General features: G+C 37.1%; 1 pseudogene; it reads right to left on the minus strand.

Moving 5' to 3' along the window:
- Positions 1–299: 299 nt before the first annotated feature.
- LOC102966975 lies at positions 300–2,191 on the minus strand (annotated as a pseudogene).
- Positions 2,192–6,574: the final 4,383 nt, after the last annotated feature.

Below are 6,574 nucleotides of genomic sequence, written 5' to 3' on the forward strand. Positions count from 1 at the left end.
TTCGCTGTTGTTTTCAGGAACGTAAGTTAAATTTTGATAGTTTGTGTTTTCCTTTTTTATTTTTTTTCAATTTTAAGTACAGTTTTATTTAAGGCATCGCATTTGCCACCTAGAATACAGCGCTTATAAAGTGCAATGTTTATTTCTTTCCCCTGTGCACTTATTCCATATTCAAGTATCAAGATGCCCAGTTTATTTACAATAGCAGCTCGACTTTAAAACTGCCATGGAATTTGCTACAAATTTGGGTCCTTCAAATGTTTTATGTGGAACAATGCTAGGTCTATTCTCAGGTTGGCTTACTCAACCTCTTTGATGGTGGATCCAGAGGAGGCACCACCAGATGCAGGAGCTCCACCACCAGAGAAGCTCCCAGGCATTTCTCCTGGCATGCCTCCTGCACTCTGGTAACAGTTGGGTAATGATGGAGTTGCAGACTTTCTTCAGCTCTTATGATGTCAAATTCTTCCTTCTCTGCAGTCTGGTTCTTATCAAGCTGGTTGATGATTTTGTTACACTTGCCAAGAATCTACTGTTTGTCGTGAAGTTTTTCATCTTCAACAGTCGCTTTCATGTTGAATGCATAAGATTCAAGTGAACTCTCAGAAGATACATTGTCCTGCTGCTTCTCATTTTTGGCTTTGTACTTCTCAGCTTCCTGACCATATGCTCAATATCTTCCTTGCTCAAATGACCCTTGTAATTACTAGTGGTAAACTTGTTCTCTTTTTCCATACTCTTATCCACAGCAGAGACACCGAGGATGCTATTATCATCAATATCAAAAGTGACTTCAATCTGAGGTACAGAACAGGGGGCAGAAGATATGCTATGACTTCAAACTTGCCAAGTAGGCTGTTATCCTCAGTCATGACATGCTCACCTTCATAAAGATGAATGAGCACCTGAACTGAACAGGTGGTGAGTGAGCACACCTGGTTGTCAGAGTAGGTAGTGAAGGTTTGCATATGTTTGGTAGTATTGCACTTGATGAGGACAGTCATGACTCCTCCAGAAGTTTCAAAGCTAAGAGAAGGAGTGACATCCAACAGCAGCAAATCTTTAACATTTTCAAATTTGTCTCCAGAAAGGACGGCTGCCTGGACAGCTACACCATAAGCAACAGCCTCATCAGGGTTGATGCTCTTATTCGTTTCTTTCCCATTGAAGATGTTTTTCAGAAGTTTCTGAACACTGGGGATATGGGTATAACCACCCACCAGGACAATAAATCATGGATATGAGACTTGCCTAGCTTGGCATCATGAAGGGCTTTCTCTATAGGGTTCAGGGTGCCAAAGAACAGGTCAGCATTTAATTCTTCATATTGGGCATGATTATTAGAGATATATAAGTCAAGTCTTTCATACAGAGAATCAAACTCTATACTGGCATGGTTACTGGAGACAAGTACACGTAGCATGTTCACAAGCAGTATGTACTGGCTGATGTCCTTCTTACGTTTGTGATTGAACACAGCAATAACATGGTTGACCATTCTCTTGTCAAAGTCTTCTCTACCTAAGTTTGTGTCTCCAGCTATAGATTTTATTCCAAAGATCCCATCTTCAATAGTGAAGATGGACACATCAAAAGTGTCACCTCCTAAGTCAAAGATAAGCACATTTCTTTCAGCTTTAACCTTTTTGTCTAAGATGTAAGCAATAGTAACAGCAGTTGACTCATTGATGATTCTAAGTTCATTGAGAACAGCAACAGTTCTAGCATCTCTGGTAGCCTGATTCTGAGTTATTAAGGTAAACAGGTACTGTGACAACTGCATTGGTAACAGTTTTCCCAGGGTATGGCTCTGCAGTTTCCTTTATCTTTGTCAAAACCATTAGAGGACACCCCCTCTGGATAGAAACTTTTTTTCTTCCTTGTATTCTACTTGGACCTTGGGCTTCCAGCATCATTCACCACCATGAAAGACCACTGTCTCATATCAGATTGGACAACAGCATCATCAAACGTACATCCAATCAGGCATTTGGTATCAAAAACTGTGTTGGTGGGGTTTATTGCAACTTGATTCTTTGTAGCAGCACCGACATGACCAGTGTCAGTAAAGTAGATATAACCGGGTGGTTCAGTTTCCCTTATCATTGGCAATTATTTCCACTTTCTGGTGCTGGAAGACACCCACACAAGAGTAAGTGGTGTCAAGATCAGTGCCCACCGAGGGTCTGCTAGACAGTTGCTTCTGTATGGGCCTAGCATGGCTTGTGAAGAAAACAGAAATCTGGAGAGCTAGCACCACATGTAGTGAATGTTTTTTCTTCTTAATTTGCTAAATTGTACAACTGGCCCTAGCTATCTTTACAATATCTTCAAAGTTTAATTAGTCTCTTCAAGTTTTCTATTTCTTTTTGAGCTATTTAAAATCATTTGTCACCCCAGGGAGAACATCCATTTTCTGTAGATTGTCAAATATATATACAAAGTCATACATAATATTTTGTATTTTTCTATGTTTTATTGCCTCTATTCATAATCTTTGTCTCCTTTCTCAATCCCAATTTTCATTGAATTACAAGTGCCAATTTCATTTTCTTGGTATTCACAGAACAATATTTTTCTATAATTGATTTTTACCTTATTAAATTATGCTTGTTTACTTTTTATTTTTTATTAGTTTCTGGTGTAGCTTAGTTGTTTGACTTTTGATCTTGTTTTCCCCTGGGTGCTGCTTTTCTCAGCTCTCAGGTTCTGACCTTCCCAGCAGGACCTAAGGAGGGAGCCCCAGGCTTTCTCACTAGTTCTTAACTGATGTGGGGCAGAAGGCAAAGGAGGGAAGCAACACCACGTGGAAGCTGTCATCAGAGAGTCAGGCTCGTTAGTATACATGTGCAGATATTTGTGTCTCTGGGATAAATGCCAAGTAGGGCAGTTATTTATTATGTTTAGTTTTTTAAGACACCAACTGTAAACTCTTCCAGGGTAGTTATAACATTTCACATTCCAACCAGCAGTATTTGAGATATACAGTGTCTTCACAGACTCACCAGTATTTGTTATTGCTACTATGTTTTATTTTAACTCTTCTAATAGATGTTTATTGATACGTCATTGTGATCTTAATTTGCATTTCCCTAATGGCAAGTGATGTTGGACATCTTTTCATGTGCTTGTGCTTATTTGTCAGCTGAATATTCCCTTTGGTGAAATGCCTCTATGTATCTTTTGCTCATTTTCTACTTGGATTGGTTGTTTCTTTAATGTCAGGTTTTTTCATATTTTTTATCTGAGTCCTTTGCAAATATGTGCTTTGCAAATATTTTCACCTAGTTGGTAGCTGGTTTTTTCATCCTCTTAGTAGGGTTGTTTGCAGTGGAAAACTTTTCATTTTGATGAAGTTCAATTATTTGATATGAACAAAGACATCTCTATTTATTTTTATTTTGTTTTTTATCAGAATTTTATGCTTTTCAGTATATAAGTCCTGCATATGTTTTGATGGATTTATACCTAAATATTTTTTTTTGATCAACTGTAAATTGTATTTTTAATTTTAGTTTCAATATGTCAATTGTGTTTGTATAAAATATAATGAAATTTTTTAACTTATTATTTACACTCCAGTTAATTAGAATACAGTGTAATATTAGTTTCAGGTGTGAGATTTAGTTATTCAACACTTCCGTATACTACCCGGTGCTCATCACAATTGCACACCTTAGTCCCCATCACCTATTCCACCCAGCTCCCACCAAATCCCCTCCCAGTTTGTTTTCTAAGTTAATACTCTGTTTCTTTGTTTGTCTCTCTCTCTTTTCTTTCTCCTTTTCTTGCTTGTTTTCTTTCTTAAATTCCACATATGAATGAAATCATGTTTGTATTTCTCTGACTTATTTCAGTCTGTATGGAACCTCAAAAGACCCTGAAAGCCAAAGCAACCTTGAAAAAGAAAATCAAAGCTGGAAGTATCACAATTCCAGACTTCAAGTAATATTAAAAAGCTATAGTGATCAAAACAGTATGGCAGTGGCACAAAAATAGACATGTAGTTCAGCAGAACAGAATAGAACCAATAATAGAACAAAATAGAATTCAGGAAGGAAGCCACAACTATATAGTTAATTCATCTTTGGCAAAGCAGAAAAGAATATCCAACGGGAAAAAGATAGTCTCTTCCACAAATGCTTTTGGGAAAACTGGACAGAAACATGCAAAAGGATGAAACTGGACTACTTTCTTACACCATACATAAAAAGAAATTCAAAATGGATGAAAGACCTAAATGTGAGCCAGGAAATCATCAGAATCCTAGATTCTTATATTTATAGATATTTTCTTATTTATAGATATTTTCCTGAGGCAAGAGAAACAAAAGCAAAAAGAAACTATTGGAACTTCGTCAAGATGTAGTTAATTTTTATATGTTAACCTTGTGTTCTACAAATTTGGTGAGCTCATTTATTAGTTTCAAAATTTCTTGTTTGTAGAATCATTGGGGTTTTCTTTTCTTTTTTTTTAATGTTTATTTATTTATGAGAGATAGAGACAGCACAAGCAGGGGAGGGAACAAGAGAGAGAGGGAAACACAGTATAGGAAGTAGGCTCTAGGCCCTGAGCTGTCAGCACAGAGCCCAATGTGGGGCTTGAACTCACTAACTGTAAGATCATGACCTGAGCTGAAGTCGAAGGCTTAACTGACTGAGTCACCCAGGCATCCTGAGATTTTCTGTGTAGACCATCAGGTCAATTGAAAATGGAAACAGTTTAATTTTTTTTCCAAACTATATGTCTTTCATTTCCTTTTACTGTCTTATTGTGCTGGCTGGAACTTCCAGTACTGTGTTGAATTACAGTGGTGAGAGAAGGGATCCTTGCCTTGTTCTCAATTTAAGGGGGAAGCACATTCAGTCCTTCACCATTAAATATGATATAAATTGTAGTTTTTCACCATTAAATATGATATAAATTATAGTTTTTCTACATATAAATTTATATGATATAAATTAAAATATTGTTTTAATGAAGATGATCTTCATTAAATTGAGGATTTCCCCTCTCTACTTATAGCTTACTGAGAATTTAAAAATCATAAGTTGTTAGATTTCATAAAATATGCTCTTATGCACCAATTGATATTGTTAAATACTTTCTCTTCTGTAACCTGTTGACATGGCTGATTGAACTGTTTGATTTTTGAGTGCTTAAACCAGCTTGATATCCTGGGAATTTTTTTTTTTTTGATATATTGAGTTAGATTTTGAGGAATTGGCCCATTTCACCTGAAATGTAAAATTTATGTGTATTTAATTCTTCATAGTATTCCGTTATTATCATTTTGAAGTCTTTAGGATCTACAGAAATATCACTACTTTCATTTCTGATATTGGAGATTTGTGTCTTTTTTTAATTGTTATGCTTACTAGCAGTCTGTCAATTTTATTGATTCTTTTAAAGAACTTAACTTTAATTCATTGATTCTTTATTGTTTGCCTGCTTTAATTTTAATTGATCTGCTCTTATCTTTATTATTTCTTTTCTCCTTTTTTTTAGATTTGTCTTACTCTGGTATGTATGTATGTATGTATATATGTATGTATGTATTTAGTTATTTTTCTCTCATATCTAAGGAGACCAGCTCCTTGTTACTAACCTATGTGCAATTTTCCAGGCCCAACCACAGGCAATTTAAAAGGCTTTACCTGCTCTCCTCACAGCAGACTTGGTGCACAGCCAGTGCAGTACAGTCCCTGAAAGGAGTTGTGTTCAGGACTCAAGGCCCCTGGCTGGCTGTGCCCTTACAGCTGTATTCCTAGCCCACAGGCACCTCCACTCAGAGGTCTCTTAATCTGGGGCCTTCAGCCAATGACTTCCTCAAGTGCTTCTTCTGAGACCTCCTTATCACGGAAAGGAGAGAAAGAATTTTGAAGACAATTTTTCTTCCCTCTGGCTCAGTACTTTTCCATTACTAGGTCTTCCTTCAATCCTCCCTAGCCCCTCTAGTTTGTAAACTGTAGAAGCTTTTTGTTCAGGGCTCCCTTAGCAGTGAGACAATCCCTACATTTGATCTCACTGACCCCCTCATTGATGCTATTCCATGGTAGAAAATAAAGCAGGGAGTAGCCAGTGCCTTCTTTGGCTTAGCCTCATGTTTATATTGTTGCACTGTTTAAAAACTTGACTATTATTTAATTTTGGTTTGTTATCTTAACTGATTTCTTCGACACCTACGAGCTTGGTTCTCTTCAGCTCTACTGAATTCCTGGCAAATTGGCACATCAAGCAGGTAGTCAATTAAGCACAATGCTACTCTGGAAAAGCAAAACACCTGAAGATTCCATGAGTCACCTTTGGGAGGTGCTAGTAGAAAACATAGAACAGTCCAGATAGGTTCTCAGCAGATAATTTGCAAGAGTGTGAAGGTCCTGCAGGGTATTTTGCCCATAGGTCATGGAAGGTGCTAGAGGATGCCATGGAGTTTGTTTGCCAAGACAATAGGTCTTGAGAAATGCCAGCAGAAGCTACAGGGCATTCTTGGAAGATGTTAAAGGATTGTTCATGTGATATTGGGTTTTGGAGTAATTCTGTAACTTCTCTTTAGTCTCCAGTTCCCTGGCTA

Source organism: Panthera tigris, chromosome C1 (assembly GCF_018350195.1).
Source record: "Panthera tigris isolate Pti1 chromosome C1, P.tigris_Pti1_mat1.1, whole genome shotgun sequence".
NCBI lineage: Eukaryota > Metazoa > Chordata > Mammalia > Carnivora > Felidae > Panthera > Panthera tigris.